Here is a 17,301-nt window from a genome sequence, read left to right as displayed (position 1 = left end):
GAGGGAGGAGTGGTAAGTGCACTGTTAAGTGTGCATGTCAGTTTGGCCAGCTGTCTTAAGATGGTCAAACTGACATGCGCGTTTAGGTTTCCCCAAACCAGCTGTATTGCACAGCCAGGTTGGAGAAACAGCACAGACTCCCTGTGTCTGGGAAAGCGTTAATCCAGTTTACTCAGACCAATCCCCATGCTGCTCTCATGCTCGAGAGCAGCGCGGGGATTGGATGGGGAATTCATGATGCTATCCCGGGGACTGCTGGGACCAGGAACTGGAAGCAGAGGCGGCTTTGCAGCACCAGGCAAGTCTTTTCATTGTTTTTCTTATTAATCCCCCCCCCGCACGCTCCCCTCGCACCTTCTCCACCCGCCCCAGCACCCTTTTTCTGTATCGGCCACCACTGAGTTTAACACCCAAATAGCAATAAGCAACAGAAAAGTGACCACTCAATTTTTTGCTATTGAATGTCTTTATTCGGCAACTTGATCACCATAAAAGAATACATATAAAATACATTTCCAATACACAAAATACAGTAAAAGAATAAGGTGTAACACAATCACCAATTTGCTACCAGCAGATATGGCGTCAGACCGTTGGGCCCCCCGACTGCAGTTTCAGTAAGCGGGATCGCGTCATCCATGCACTTCCCAAGAACTTTGCTACCCCACAAATCATAAAGGAAGATGATGAGTCCGTGGAGAGTACACGAAGAGCCTGTTTATGGCACCTCAACCCCAGTTCCCTGCAGACAGGTTTCAGCCAAAATTTCCGCGCCCCTTTATAAGCTGGGCAGGCAAAAAATAGATGGGCCACAGACTCTGTTGGTGCTACACAGCCAGGGCATGAACGCAGGGGGGCACCAGAGTTTGACCACCTCACCATAAAGTCATGCACCGGAAGCGTCCCATATCACAGTTTTAGGTATAGTGCGCGATCAAAGGGTTTAGTTATCAGGTCGAGGAAGGGCTCCAATTTCCTCACACATTTAAATAACAAAAATTGGTCCGTGAGTGAGCCCCCATCCGTGGCCCTCAACACATTACTCTGAACCCAGTCCCAGTATAACTTTTTGATCACATCCTTTGGTGGCGGCGATTGAATTTTTTCAAAGGGCCTTTCACTGCACAGCAACAGGTTTGGTGCATTTTAATAACTTTTGAACCATTCAAGTAGGAAACACGTTTTTTGTTAAAATCTGCAGATTATGCAGTAGATGATGAATTATGTGGCAAATGCATCAAATCTATAATGCAAAAAAGCCGTAGCAGCATAATCGCATAATTCCAGCAGCCCTGGGTGTAGGCAAGAGCACTATGATGTTTTACCCATACATTTCATTATCCTAATGTTGCTAAAAACGGTTCTTTAGGGCAATAATCAAATCTTATAAGTAACGCCTACCCCAAACCACAGTGTTGTGTTTTAAATCCTGAGTTTGTGCTCCTCCAGACAAAGCACTCTTATTCTATAGTGCCCACCAGTATGGATGACATGCGACGCCTCCTGCACCTTGTAGTTCCTTGTCGTATGAAATATTTCTTATGCACTTAGGGTGACCAGGCATCCCAGATTTGCCCGGACAGTCCCGGTTTTTCGGCAGCTGTCCCGGCAGATTTCAGGAAATTAAGCTCATGTCCCGTTTTTTTTTTTGAGAGGGTCGGCTGAAAAGGGTGGGAGGTATTTTGCTTCGCAAAGCAGGGATAGTTAGAATCTGTTATAGGAAAGAAGTGTAAATAACAGGCATGCAACTGGCTTTAAAAATGGCATTTTATGTATTTTCTTACTGCCTTTTCTGTAATTCTCTGCTAAGGAGCACTGTCATTCTGTGCAGTGTTGAAGTAAAATGGTAGTCTTATTTTTGGGAAATGTCCAGTTTTTTTGCTTTAAAATTTTGGTCACCCTATATGCACTGCTTAACACATATGATGCCTTGTCTCTGTATAATGTGAGTGTGTGATGTAAAGGGCTCTGACACCCTACACTGGTTGAGTAGCACTATAAAGCAAAAGAAATGCATGCGAGAGGGAGTGATTATGGAGACTTTCTCTGCACTTTTGGAGGGGGGTAGTGAGGGTATTTGTGGAGGAGGTGGTCATTAGGGGGGCCGGCAAGCATTGTCGCACTGGGCACCACCAGCGCTAAAGCAAACAACAAACTCCGATAAAATGCAAGAACCCGGGTTGTTCTGCGCAGGCTTTGACCCAGTCCTGCCAAGTATCACGCATCAGGCGTGACTAACGCATTTCAGTGTGGTGTTCTGCATCACAGCACTGAAAAGCATTGTCATGCATTTTACCCACTGAGACTGCACTCTGCTGACATTCTCCGAAACTGGCTACAGTAACGCCAGGGTGCTAGCGCGCGCGCCGGCGCCTCTGACACGATGTGCGCAGGCTGCTGCTCGCTCCTTTGCAGACTTGCCAGCAGGACTCGGGAGACAGTAATTGACATGATCATGCTGCTCTAGGTGAGACTGAGTGCTCACTGCGCAACAATGCTTGCTACAATGTTACAATGTGTGCAAGGGCAGGCCAGGCTGTGCTGCTCTGCCTGCATTAAATTCCCGCCCGCGGAGCTGACCTCAGTGAGTCAATTAGTCACCTGCTACCCAATTACCGAGACCCCGGGTGGGGCCTGCCCTGAGAATTGTGCTTTACTGGATGTGGCGCCCGTTATCATACCCCCAGGAAGCTCAACAGGCACCGAGGTCAGTCTCTCAGAAGCGGCAGGGACTCCACCAACTGAAGTTAGCACAGCTTGTGTCGATGTCCCGTCGCTGACGGCCGTCCCAGTCAGACTGCGACAGTGTGAGAGCTAAGGCCCTGCCGGCTGAGTGCACTGTAAATTACCCGGTCGGCGTTGGACCACCGGCGTGGCCGGGACGTCAGGCACTGGCAGCATCAATTCGACGTGAGACGGACAGTCTCGCATTCATCATGGCAGCGCTGCGTGCGGGGAGACTCACACTGCTGCATGCAGTGCTGTGCAACCGCCAACGAACCCGCAGTGCCGCGGCTCAGGGCTAACCGCCGCGGACCCGTCACCCCAGGCTCTCGGCTCACAGACAGGACAGTGCTTGACACAGCCAGTGGAGTGCCAGCTGCAGTCACTGTATGTATGTATGTATGTTCTTATATAGCGCTCGACTTACCCTTGGGCATCTCGGCGCTTGCATTGGGAACCCGTCCTGGCTTTTCCCTGTGAGATAACCCGTACTGGGCATCCCCAAGGTGAAAGCCAGGCATCCCGCCGCTGGGGGGCCATAGTGGAGATTAAGCAAGCTATTGCCCAGAGTTGCAGAGTGTAAACCCATGATTCGAGTAGGCACCGAAGTGAGAATTATCGAGTCCGTGGACACTTGGGCTCAGACCCTGCCGCGTCGGGAATTGAACCCTGGTCCCGGGTCTGACCTCTGCTTCAGGGTATGCCTCCTTTAACCAGTGAGCCACAATTCTCCTGGACTCGACTGATAGTAGTACAGTCTGGTTGAAGTCACACAGAAACAGTAAGTACTACTACCGTAATTCTCTGGTCACTGTGTGAGGCAGCATGCTGCCACTGAGACTGTAGTGTGTTGTTACGGATTAAGTGTCGCGTTGTTTAATATCATGGTCACGCAGTCGTTAACAGTACAGACAGGTTACAGGAGGGAGCACTAGGGTCAGCTCCCTTCCATTTCTGGTGCTCTGTAGCAGTTTTAAGAACTTCTTGGAGTTTCTTGTTGCTGAAATGGCGGTAATTTCTGATATTTAGAAGTTTTCCTCGTCTTCATTGCATGGTTTTTGCTTGCAAGAAAGGGTCTCTCATAGTTGCTGAAATGTCATTCATAGTTTCACTGAAATGATAAAAATGTCATACTTGGCAATCTGAAACCTTGGCAGCTATGTTGGTCGCAGGCTTCTGTGCAGAGCTCGCACACCCACAGTCGGGCGGATATGCTTCGCAGGCATACTTGGAAATGTTGCACAACACACAGATCAGCCACATGACCCAGTTAGAGGCGCTGGTCTCCAGGTGAACTTCCTCTCCACAGTGAAATGCTCGGAACTGGCTTCCATGAGTGAGAAGCCGACACCGAGGTTGGACTTGGTGTCGTCACTCTGTGGTTGGCGGGCGGGGAACTCACCAGAGTGTGCAATCAGAATATAAAGTGCACAGAGGGCAAAAGAGCTCAGACGTGTGATCAGTTTGCAAAATCAGATCTCAGTTAAGATGTGAGTAAGCAAAGTTGTCAAGGGATGGACTAGGGGGGGCGCCTCGGGCGGTGGAGTTAAAACCACCAAGAGAAGGCCTCAGCTACCTCCAGGCGAATCCCCTCCATGCCCCAAATTCATCTCTACCAGACAGGCTGGGTGTAGCAGCATCCAAAGATATGGAGTTAACTAATATGCGAACTTTCGGTCTCTCGAGGTCGTGAATACACTTCCCAAAAGACCAGCCAAAATCCAAGCTAGAGATCCAATATATCAGCGCATTTGTGCAACAGTGTCAATGTGCAAGTGTCCTTTCGGCAGGCTGAGCTTGGAGCACGCACAACTGCAACACAAAGGGTGCTGTTCATGAAGGACGCAGAACATAGATTGCTCCATGGCCAGAGGACAGTGCGAGACAGAAAACACGGTTTTGCTTACACCTTTCAGACAATGAGTCAAGAAATGAATATAGGGATTGGTGAAACGGATGATGGGGTCCCTGGCAAATCAATCTCATACTAAGTTTCACAGCCAGCCTTCCATCAAATGCACTGTGGTGGTTTCTGAACCACCCGGACGATGCTCTAGGAGCAGACAAAAGATGTTCCAAATTTGATATGTTTGCAAAATAATCCACACGACTCCTTTTCCGTAGTTTGCTTTAGATGGCAGAGTAACAAGAAATGTAATATCTACAGATAGCAACTAGCATGCCCACCCTGCCACACTAAGAAGTAATTCTAACCCAAGAGCAGCTGTCAAGGGATCACCCTTAAGTGTGCCCAGATGTGAGCACCTGTGGATGCCCCTCTAGAGTACACTGGCCACGTACACTCGTGCCAAAGTCAGAGTTTGTAAATCCAAAGGTTTTATTGTCAGATCCCCTCAGTTTAGGAGGTCATGCAACCACAATAAGGGTACTGAAGTTACATGTGGGTCACTATGCATCTAAGAGGAGGGCGTGCACGCCAGTGAGGGCCCTGAGCCTTTGATAGGGTCACTATGCATCAAGGAGGGGAGGCACGTCAAGGAAGGGTTCCAAGGCTTCACTTGGGTGGTTATGCATCGAGCAGGGATCCATGCATTTCCAGAAGGGTCCAGAGGCCTCCTTAGGGTCCCTGTGCACCAGGCAGGAGGATATATACTCCTGGTAAGGGACTGAGCCTTTGATTGGGTCACTATGCATGAAGGAGGGCACGCCCTCCAAGAAGGGTCCCAAGGCTTTACTTGGATTGCCATGCATTCCCAAGAAGGGTCCTGATGCTGTGTTTGGAGTGCATACCCTCCTGGTTGGTGCATAGTGACTCAGTGAGGGCCCTGAGCCTTTGATAGGGTCGCTATGTACCAAGGAGGGCCAAGGAGGGCATGCACGTCAACGAAGGGTCCCAAGGATTCACTTGGGTTGCGATGCATCGAGCAGGAGGGCATACATTCCCAAGAAGGGTCATGAGGCCTCCTTTGGGTCCCTATGCACCAACCAGGATGGTATTCACTCCAGTGAGGGCCCAGAGCCTTTGACTGGGCATGCTTTCAAGAAGGGTGCCAAGCCTTCACTTGGGTTGCTATGCATCGAGCGGGAGGGCATGTACCCCAAGAAGGGTCGTGAGGCCTCGTTTGAGTCACTATGCGCCAGGCAGCAGGGTATGCACTTCCAGTAAGGGCTCCAAGGCTACACTCCTCATTATGCATCGATACTCCCAGTAGGGGCCCAGTGGCTACATTTAGGTCACTATGTATTGAGCATGAAGGCAGGCCATATCGATAACAGCCCCAAGACTACACGCGGGTCTCTCCTAATTCAGCATTGGCGATCACCTTACAGCCCCCCTCCCCCCCACCTCCTTCTATGCCCGCGTCTGAACTCCACAGACCATGCTCACCCTCCAGGTCTCCTCCAGGGCTTCCCCTCACAAACCCTCCAGGCTAAGTGACGTCAGGAGAAAGGATTTCATTACTGTAATGTGGCCTGACATGAAGTCTCCAGAGGGGCCCAGGGTATGTACAAACTCAGGTGTGCTACTGCTATCGATTCTAAGGTCAGAGAGGGGTCAGCGCGGCAGGGCACGTCTGACACTGGAGGAAGGGGGGCCGGGGTCCTGGGAGTGCTGCATCTGACCACATTGCATCACATCTCCCAGTGCACAAGGCCGAAGACCAAATTGAAGCAGTGGCTTAACGAAACTTGAGGGGCCCCTGCAAAGTACAGGGAGCCCCCTTCTGCGCCTCACCACCTACTACTTTTGCTGGAGGCCCAGCACTTTCGGGGGCTTTTGTTACGCCGTTGAATTGAAGGACAACCTAACTGCCAGGGAAATGCACAGCAAAAAGGAGATTTATGTTGTTGGGTTTGGTGCCAGCGGTAGAACCCCACCATCTGCTCCTGGGGAGAGTGTGGTACCTACCGGGGTTCAAGAACACGAGCTTCCAATGCTTCGGTCAAAATGAGCCCTGCGTCCAAGCGGCGCTTTATTCGTGCTCAACTCGGATCCCAAAAAGGGACCAAAGACAGGTAGACTTGCTGTGCCCAGGGGCTGGACTTCAGAAGGACTGTCCAAAGGAACACTGGACATAAAATGGACCCATTTGGAGAATGGCCTCACACCCGTTATAAAAAAACACTCTCAACAGCCTCTGAGCGCATTCGGAGTTGTGAAATACAAAGAATATGTGCGGTAACCTGATTAATATGCAATGACGCACAAGTTTGTGTTTATTGTAGTCATAAAACTGCCCGTTAAACAGTTTTATTACATATGTGGTGAAGTCAAACTGTACAATTGCATGATAAATATGAGGACTTTTATCACCAAAGGTTAAGTAATAACTCGCCCAAAAGATCTAGAAAAACGGGATGACTGTTGCTGCATGTTAAATCACCTTTTTGCATAAAACGAAACATCCCGCAGCAACGTTTTAGATTCAGCAGGTATTCCCAATGTGTAGGAATTTTAACTCCATATTCTTCTGCACCCCTACATTAGAAAAGAAACAACTAGGAAAGCAAAATACTTTATGGAACAATTAAGAGAATATAGTAAAGGTATAAACTTGTATGAGAATCAAGTGTTTTTCCAGAGTCATAATCTATGTGTATAGTCACGAGGACTGAGGAAAAGATAACCTTATGTCTGAAAACTCGGTTAAGATTTGATGCCCGGAAATCTAATCTGAAAACCTCTTCGATGCATTGGGCCCATTCCAGATTCCTGGCGCACAGACGTAAGGTGCGATCCTGTGCAATTTTACACTGCTAGGGAATCTGTACAATTTCACCAAGCCTTTCCCTCTCCTGCACCCTTTGTAAAAATCGAGGTATTTCATGTACTTCCGAGACTTCATGTGCCGCCTGCACGGGCTTCATGAAAGGATATATTATGCCGCGAAAAACGTCTGTGAATCCGTTGTACTATCAAGTATACTGACATTGCAGTGTTAAATACAATTTAATCTTCTGGAAAAAAGCGTGCACACTTCACACCTCTTGGTCTAGGCCCAGATCTTCTCCTGGACACCAATACCCAAAGAACATTGATGGTAAGGAAATGTCCTGCGGTGTTATCTCTCCTTAAGCTTCCCATAATAGTGGGTGGGCACCGAAGAGTATTAGAAACATTTATTATGCGGTAAGGGAGCACCTAATGATGGGGCAGGATTTACTAAATTATGCAACAAGGGCAAATTATTATAATTATAATAATAATATATAATATGATATTAAGTATAATATATATTTTTAACATTACAAGTTATAAAATGTACTTACATTCCGAGTGCATTATGGGACATTGATAATAGCAAGCCCCGACCCGCTAGGCTGGGCGTCCCTCTTCTTCATCAAAGGTAATTTGGAAAGGTTTAATGGGATGCCCGCCAGCTGCATTTAACTTGCTAGAGGATTATGCTCAGTTTGTGCCATTGATCACTGGAGGCTGCGGCACGGTTAGCACGGGAGCCCTGCATGCTGATTTTTCGAATGCACTTTGGAAACAGCCAGGGTTTGTGGGGGGTTCTTACCCTTGCACTTCGAGAGTGGGAGAATTTGGGACGTGCAGAAACAGCAGGTACTGCCGTTGGAATAACAATGAACACACAAGGAGAAGTACTTTGGATGTGATGAAATGTAACAAAAATGTTGCTGCTCAGCCCTACACGGACTTGACTCCACATGAGGCAGAATGAGGGGATCTTTGGTTTATAACTACAAACAAGACATTTAAGAATTGTGTGACTATGAGAGGGGCGCAATGATACCTTTTTTAGGTCTCGCCTGGCGTTAGCAGCACGCATGCGCTGCCCTAGCCATGCAAGAGCTTTTTGCGATCAAGTCAGCCAAAGCTGAATGCGCGCGCGTCCAGATGGACAAAGATGGCTGCTCTCGCCATCGCACACGAACAAAAATGCGGGCGCATGTGGACAGCCCAATGCCATCTTTGTTTACTTTAATTAGCGTAGGGATGTGCACTCGTGTGCACTTTTTTTTTCCGTGCGGTTTCACTTACATTCTTTCACAGATGCATTCTGGTTGTGCAGATCCATGCAGGTGTGAGCACTGGAGTGAGAATGAGGCTGCCCTTTACAAACCTTGTAACATGATACAGCGGTTGTTCGTGAATTCCAGGACGGTGGATACGGAAGGGTTTTTTGTTGTTGAAATCTGTGGAAACTGTGAAAGCAGCAGAACTTCACTTAACTTGCTTGGTGATACTTAGCTACGGTAGAGTGATACGCTTATGGTTTCGGTATTTGATCTAGCACCGGAGGTGTTTGGCGTACTTTGCATAGACTGGGATGGACGACTGCTTGGACGCTCCCGCATCTGGGTTCTTGTTGTTGATACTCGCACCAGTTATACCAGGATTTTCGGAAACTAAGTATTTTTAGCTGCTTTATGATATGTATGGCTTTCCACTGTTCGTTTAATTACTGTTATTAATCTGAGTAAGGACGTATGACTCGGAGTTGTTTATATTAGCACGCGGCATTGTATTGTAATTGCATTTCTATACAGCTTACTACTCCTGACGAGGCGTCGAAGCGCTTTTTCGGCGAGTAGCATTGTCACTTATTTGGGCATATCACGTGCTGTTTATTTAAATCCCTTCCATAAGTATGAGAGACTGCTCGAGAGTATGCGTTTGTGGTACCTGTGAACATACGGTTTAAACCCTGTGGCACTGAAAGTATTCTCAACTCAATTCGTCTCAAGGGTGATCCCACTACGCGTGCATGAGACGGCCACGTTTCTCCTACTTTCCTTGTCATTGCTCTGCGCAGTTATGATTTAGCAGATGCGGAATATATGTGAGCGTGCCAGCTAATTTGTTTATTTTTACATTTACGTGGAGGCCGTTGTTCGTGTTTGTTAGAATAATACGTGAATTTCATCTGAGTATTCTTTACAAAATACGAATTGAATGGAAACCGGTTATCACAGGTAAGTTTTAGTTTGGGTTGACGCACGCCAGCGTCTTAGACTTATGAATGTGTGCGTTATATTTTAAACTGTCATTTATTTCAATGTTCGTGTTATAATAACTGCAGTGCTACCATGGTCAGTCTAGTACAGGCGTTTTCATTGAATTTGGGAATGTGTGTGCAATTTTGAATAAGTCTCCTGGTTTATTTACAGTCGTTTTAAAAAAAATCTGAAATACGAAGCGATGAAGCTTTATCTTGAGGCATTCATTATGATAACAGTTCAGGCTGTTAATCAGTTTATGTGACGTAATGGGAGGATTAACTTAGAGTTTGAGATGAGAAGTGAATTCATGTTGTTCACTTGAGATGCTGCCTTGAGTCTGTGTCACATCGCCTGACACAACTTGTGGGAGGTAGATATTCATCTTTGAAAGTAGACTTTCCCGTCGATAATATCTTCTTAAATAAATTCCAGTGGGTACCTTCTCATAGTTTGTCAGTTCAGTTCAATTAGTCTTTATTACGAATAAAAAATTCATAAAAGACAGCAAAATACATGTATATAAAAACATTTTCAGACTTACAGCATTGTACATTAGATCCCCCAATACATAAAAATTGAGTAGAGCAATATGTAAACATTAAACCTGATAAAAAGGCGGTTTATAGTTTAACACGAATGAGCCACAGCCAACCCAGAAATTTTGCAACACAGATCACTGATTTAGTAGTGCGTAAATCTCTTAATTTGAGCAGGGCTGCGTGACTACTCCCACAGTTGAGTGTTTTACAGATTGGTTTCAACCATTTTAGTCTAGGTGATCGATACGCAGGACATGCAAAGAATATGTGGCCTAGACTTTCTACCTGATCAGGACAAAAGGGGCATTTGTTGCTTTGGTTTATTGCCCACTTCGCAGTAAATGACTTGATCGGCAACGTTCCCACCCGGAACTGGTGGTACAGCTTGCGATCAAGTGTTTTGCATATCAAGTCCCAATAAGGTTCAAGAGATGGGGTTATCTTGTGCATTAGAAACTGTCCCGTTAGGATTATTAACAGAGGAGAGGGTGACCAGTACAGATTTTTTGACAGCCCAATAAAGCTCTTTAAATTCCAATTTCAATGGGAAGCTAGAACTTTCGGGATGTAGCCATAGCTCTGGGAGGCCTATAGAATATAGTATTTGTTTAACTTCCCGTAGCCATGGAATTTTCTGGGCACCCCATAGTGCTCTAACCTCACCTAATTCTTGGGCAAATAGGCTAAGTTCTTGGGTCGTCCAAAGGCGACGCCAAAGAGCTATAAGGCGGTACTGTGCCATCTCATCCAACGGTCTACAACCTAAGTCTAAAAGCAACGGTGTGATGGGGGAAGATTGGGGAAGCCCCACTAGGTTCCGAAAAAACCTGTTCTGAGTACTGATAAGAGCCGACAAACCTTTGTATCCCCAAATATCCTCTCCATACAGGGTAGCCGCATTCACCTTGGCCTCATATATTTTTAACGCAGGTGAAATGCGTTTTGTCAAGGTTTTTTTCTGTTCCTTTAACAGACATCCTGTAAGGCGAGCAAATTTAAGGGTTAGCACCTCCAGCTGGGGTTTCCAAGTAAGTTGGTGGTCCAAAGTCACGCCCAAGTAAGACATGACTTTAACCTGTTCTATTGGAACACCCTCTAATGAAAATGAACTGGTGATGGGTTTATTTTTATTAAAAACCATACATTTGGTTTTGTCAGCGTTGATCTGGAGGTCATTTATTGCACAAAATTCAGAAAATCTATTTAAAGCAGCCTGTAGGCCGCTTCGAGTCCTTGAAAGGAGCAAGGTGTCGTCGGCGAATATTAACATGGGATACTTTGACCCCCCCAGGGTAGGAGCATCAGTGTTAATGTCTTTAAAAAATGCGACCACCCGGTTGATAAACAGGAGAAACAAGGTAGGGGCCAGCACACAGCCCTGCCGGACACCTCGTTCTACAGGGAAGCTAGCGGTCACCTGACCCCGTTTGCCCCATCTTACGCGTGCAAAGTTATCCTCATGAAGACGCCTAACCAGATCTAGTAGTTCTGGAGGAAATTCCATGTTTCTCAGGGCATCACAAAGTTTTGCCCTGGGAACCAGGTCAAATGCCGACCTAAGATCGACAAAAGCAGCGTAGATGACACCACCGCCCAAAAGAACCACCTTCCAGTACATCATGGTAAGACGAAACACCTGGTCAAGGGTACTGGTGCCTGATCTGAACCCTGCCTGCATGGGGGAGAGTATGTTGTTTTGCTCCATCCACCCCTGTATTCTAGCTAGGGCCATTCGTGATACCACTTTCTGAATGGTATCGATCAGGCTAATGGGGCGGTAATTTTTCGGTAAAGATCGATCCCCTTTCTTAAAGACCGGGATTATCTCGGCCCCTTTCCAGGACTGCGGTATCCTTTCCCCGGCTGCGATGGAATTTGCTAAAATTGTTATATAAGGGACCCACAGATCTAGATTCAATTTAAAAAGGTCAGCTGGTACAGCATCAATGCCTGGTGCTTTCCCAGACTGAATGGAACCTAGTGCATGTTCAGTGTCTGAAATACTAAAAATAAGTTTATCCCCATGCGAGGCTAATATGGTCCCTGTTAAAGGCCCTTCTGCCAACTGGGGGACATTTTGGTTAATGAATTGAGCAGAAAAGAATTTAACCCAATCTGCTGCAGAAACATGGTTTTCAGGGGATAGTGAATCCGTACCCCTGCCCCGCCTGACTATCTCCCAAAACTTAGTTTGGTTGGAAGTCTCACATGCATGGAGAAGATCAAGCCAATAGGAGTCGTCCCAATCCCTTTTTTGCTTCCCAGATAGTGCGTTTATAAACCTGTCTCGCTACCCTAATATCCGGAGTGTTTCTAGATTTAACCGCAGCAATAAGGGTGCCATGGGCTTCTCTGCAATTTTTGTTATACCAGCCTTTTGATTGCTTTACCTTCTGTTTCCGGCATGGCCTGGTGAGAAGTTCCTTAATAGCCGCAAAACATGCCTCATGAAGGTCAACATTGTGAGACTTAGGCATGTCATTGGGGGAGGGTGCCATCATCTTATCTTTGGTATGTAGGACCAATTCTTCTATCTGACTGACAAGCTCTGGGTCGGCTATCACTCTAGACCATTTGACCCGTCTTCTGTTGTCACACAAGACGAGGTCAGATGTAATACAGTCTGATTCCGCCTGGGGTGGCCCTAGTCCAGGAACCTGGAGTACTAGTGAGAGGATTGGGATCGCTCTCTGGCCTGGTATCTATTGTCATGTCAGTTACTGAGGCCCAAGATTCGATATTAATTAGTATGTAATCAATGCGACTTGCGCAAGACCCATTGTCAAAGGTTGGCTTCCCCTCCTTATCAGAAATACTACGACCATTCACTGCTCGGAGTCCCCATTCCAGGCAGAGCCCAAGCCAGTTAGGAGCAGCCTCAGTTCCCCTGACGCCCTTAGTAATTGATAGCGGAGGAATGTTCCAAACGGAATCTTCTTCTAAGCCAACATCCTCAGCAAGGTTCAGGATGGGTTCAAATGAGCAGTTCAAGTCACCAGCCACTATTGTGAGCTGGTCTCTTTTGTGCTCATTAAGGAGGGCTTCCAGATCATTAATGATCGGTTGTTTTCTACCACCCTGACATCCTCTGGCATAGATATTAATAAGGATTATATCTGTGCAGTTCTCTCTGCTTAAGGATATGCAAAGAAGATCAGGATTCATCCCCGATAATTCTCTTGCGATGAATCCCAAGCTGCTTTTTATCCATATGGTGAGACCACCCGAAGCCCTGCCCTTCATGCCCTGTATTGCCGGTTTATAGAAGTTTAAGTAGCCTAGTCTAAACAAAGGGGCAACTGACCAGGTTTCCTGGAAAAGGATGATGTCATATGCAGAAATGTAGTCTACCCAATCATCATTATCCAGGCGACCCCGTAAACCTGCTACATTCCAGGATACTATTTTGATTACATTAGCAGGGTTGCTAGGGCAAGGAGTTGCAGACTGAGCTAAAGTTCCTGCCTCGGCCGGGAGGGGATTATGAGCATTGACAAGTGTTGTTCGTTGGCCTAATGGCGACGTAGGGCAAGCCATACTGGAACCTATCGTGGTGTACGAGGAAGGGTCTGCCAAGTTCCTTTTTGTGTTTACCTACCCCCCCCCCCCCGAGTCAGTCAACCTCCTCTAGGCAGCCAAACATATTAGACGTAGAAGCACCCTGCCACCAGGCACTCTGGCTTAGTCCCCCATTCCTAAGACCCCTATTCCTGGATTTTTGGATTGTTGTCCAAGTCCCACCCATCCTATGCTGATTTCTAGGAGGGTATAAAAAAGTGAGGGGTCTAACAACAACTGTATGATCTTCTTCGCAAGGGGCCCAAGAACAGAGGTGCTGTGCAGTGTGGGGGTCAGCGAAGGTCACTACTATACAATCGCCCATGATGGATTTGTGGCTCGGTCCGACCCATGGTACTCTTCGCACCATTAATACCCGGCTTCTTTGGTGGCTAGGGAGCTGTCTGTTTGTGTTGAGCCAGTGTATTACCTTGTTTTTAAGGGACCAATGGTCCTCTTTTGCTTGTGGATCAAGAGTAGGTACACCAGCTAATACAATAACATATGAACTAGCTTCCGGTGGTAGATCAATATATCCACCACGGAAGATAGGTCTGCTAGATTCAAGAGGTGGCTGGGTATTGAGGGAAGACTGGTTGGGTTTCTGTACAGCTAAGGGCACTGGTTTTGAACGTGCTATATTCTGCTGGGAATGTGAGTCAGTCCCAGCACGAGGGGCAGTGTGCTTAAGTTTGGGTGGCGCTGGGGACTCTTTCGGAGGACAAGCGCTAAGATTTGGGATGGTGATGATGTTATTCCCTGTTTTCGTGCGGGGTTTAGGTACAGGTTTGGGTCCCAGAGAAAGAGCAACGGGTGCATCTGCCACTAAAGGTTGTGAAGGTAAGACCTCCCCCTGGGAAAATATAGCTTCCATCTGCTTGAGACTAAGACTAGTCAGTGTAACAATAGTCCTGTCCATCTCAAGCAGATGGTTTTCCATTCTGGAGAGCCTAAGTTCCAAGGGGGTAAGTAACTTCTTAAGTGTAGCCCAAACAGTTTGTACAAATTCCTCGTCGCCCCTCTTATCCCCCTCAGCCCACTCAATCTTCCCTCCCTTAGCCCATCCATATTCGAGCCAGGAAGAGATTCCACCTGTGGAACATTCACAGCACCCTCCGAGATATGGGAAGTAACACTAACAGGCAAATCTGTATAGGTTTTTATCATTTGTTTCCCCAGGGACGGAGGCACCTAATTGCCGTCGGCAAATAAAAAACTGGGCTCTCGCTATTTTGGCCTTTTTACGAGCAAATGCAGACCTAGCCAAGCTTTTCTTTTGCTGAACAGCATTTTTTTTTAGCCTTTGCAGCGGCCCTAGGCGATTTGCTCTTTACCTGTGAGCTTGCGCCAACCACAGGAGTGGGTGGCGCAACCTCCTCAGGAGGATTTGATAAAAGTTCATTCGCTTGGTCGCATGAAGACAAAGATGGGCAGTGGTGTACATCTGCCAGTGTAAGCAGAGAGCGAGGGCCAGCAGTGCGCTCAGGGGTAAGTGCTAATGCAAAGTTGCCTAATGAGGATTTCTTCGAAGAAGCAATGGTTAAGGACAATTTGCTAGCGGCATCAAGTTCCAAGGAGACCCTGTGTTGCATTTTGTTAATTTCGGCGTCAATGGCCAGATTGGTCTTTGTTAGAAAGTCATCCAGGGTCCCACTAGGTCTGCTTAGTCCCCTAGCAGTTTTGCTGCGTGTGGCTCGTGTGCACATGATAAGCGATGGGGAGCTAAACACAGTTATAGAAAAAGCTCACTCACATGGACATAGACAGCCGTTCAGCCAAGGGACGTGGCCCAGCCCAGACCTCTTGGACCTCGAACGGCCTCAAACGGCCCGCTCTTTGCCCGGTCTTCGCCCCGGCCTCTGCCCCGCGCGCGTCCCGCGTGCGCGTTGCTGTCACAGATTATCTTGAAGAAGGACAGGTGGAGGGGGCGGGAAGAGGACCAGCTGCGGCCGATCAGCGCCGCTGAGCACGCTGGTCCTCGCAGTCCCGCCTCTGGCTTTGGCTGTAGATGGTAATGCCAGCAAGCGCGTTGGTGCTCCTATGCACGGACAGGGAATCCAATGTCACAATCCCCACCACGGACCTTGGCCTGCGAGCGGCTCCCGCGGAGCGGGGGCCGCGAGGCGTGGTGCAACAGCCAGAACAGACAGGAAAGCGGTAAGAGCACTCCGTCAGGGTTAGAGGAGAATCCCAGGCAGCTCACACTCCGCAGTGTCTTTAACGGGTGGAGGGGGCGGGAAGAGGACCAGCTGCGGCCAATCAGCGCCGCTGAGCACGCTGGTCCTCGCAGTCCCGCCTCTGGCTTTGGCTGTAGATGGTAATGCCAGCAAGCGCGTTGGTGCTCCTATGCACGGACAGGGAATCCAATGTCACAATCCCCACCACGGACCTTAGCCTGCGAGCGGCTCCCGCGGAGCGGGGGCCGCGAGGCGTGGTGCAACAGCCAGAACAGACAGGAAAGCGGTAAGAGCACTCCGTCAGGGTTAGAGGAGAATCCCAGGCAGCTCACACTCCGCAGTGTCTTTAACGGGTGGAGGGGGCGGGAAGAGGACCAGCTGCGGCCGATCAGCGCCGCTGAGCACGCTGGTCCTCGCAGTCCCGCCTCTGGCTTTGGCTGTAGATGGTAATGCCAGCAAGCGCGTTGGTGCTCCTATGCACGGACAGGGAATCCAATGTCACAATCCCCACCACGGACCTTAGCCTGCGAGCGGCACCCGCGGAGCGGGGGCCGCGAGGCGTGGTGCAACAGCCAGAACAGACAGGAAAGCGCTAAGAGCTCTCCGTCAGGGTTAGATGAGGTAAATATATTTCAGTAAGTATATGGCATAAAGTAACATTATTGTCACTATGAATATTTCTTTGGGCATGCTCGACATTTGTTAGATAATGTTATCGGCATGTGCCATTTCTGTTTTACATTTATGATATATGCTCTTCCCTCTTCAGGATCTATGCACAAAGGCAACCATCCAGTGCCATTGTAGGAGAGTCATAAACAAGATTACAAGTCTTGATAAAGATGGCATTCATCTAAAAAGGCCATCGAAATGCGTCGACGCATACTAGTGCACAATTAAACTACCAAACTCGCCCCAAGAACATCGAGAAGAAGTCGGGTTTTGGTTTGAGTTAGATTGGATATTTAATGTGCAAAATTCAATGACAAATTGTGACTGTCTGTGTTTGTTTAATTTCTCTCCCCCAAACATCTTTTCTTTATGTCTTTATTCAACTGGAGTAGGTCTTCCTTTTGATTAATTGTTTATTAATATTGTATATACATGTTTCATTCATGTTTTTTAATACATTTATGTGATGATGTTTTTATAATTTCTGCATAGAGTCGTTTAACTCTTAAGTGTTGTGTCCATATGGTCCGGTATTGTTAATTGTTTTAATAAAATATTTTATATATTTTCATACAAAGAATGTTGCCATGTTTATGATTTAACCTCTAGTTGCTTGCGTCCAAGACGAGTATTTGGGCTTCAATAGCTATTGAACTGAGCCAAGGGATATACTTGTTTACACTGTGTTACCTGATACTTAC

General features: G+C 47.5%; 1 protein-coding gene across 1 annotated transcript in view; it reads right to left on the bottom strand.

The window, feature by feature from the left end:
* The window catches only part of ABCA2 (ATP binding cassette subfamily A member 2), a 696,743-nt gene that overhangs the window by 431,555 nt on the left and 247,887 nt on the right, over window positions 1-17,301 (bottom strand). The window lies entirely within an intron of this gene.

The sequence above is a fragment of the Lissotriton vulgaris genome, chromosome 5, assembly GCF_964263255.1.
Source record: "Lissotriton vulgaris chromosome 5, aLisVul1.2, whole genome shotgun sequence".
NCBI classification, from domain to species: domain Eukaryota; kingdom Metazoa; phylum Chordata; class Amphibia; order Caudata; family Salamandridae; genus Lissotriton; species Lissotriton vulgaris.
The sequence above is the reverse complement of the archived record's forward strand: the minus strand, read 5'-3'. Positions and strand labels throughout refer to the sequence as shown.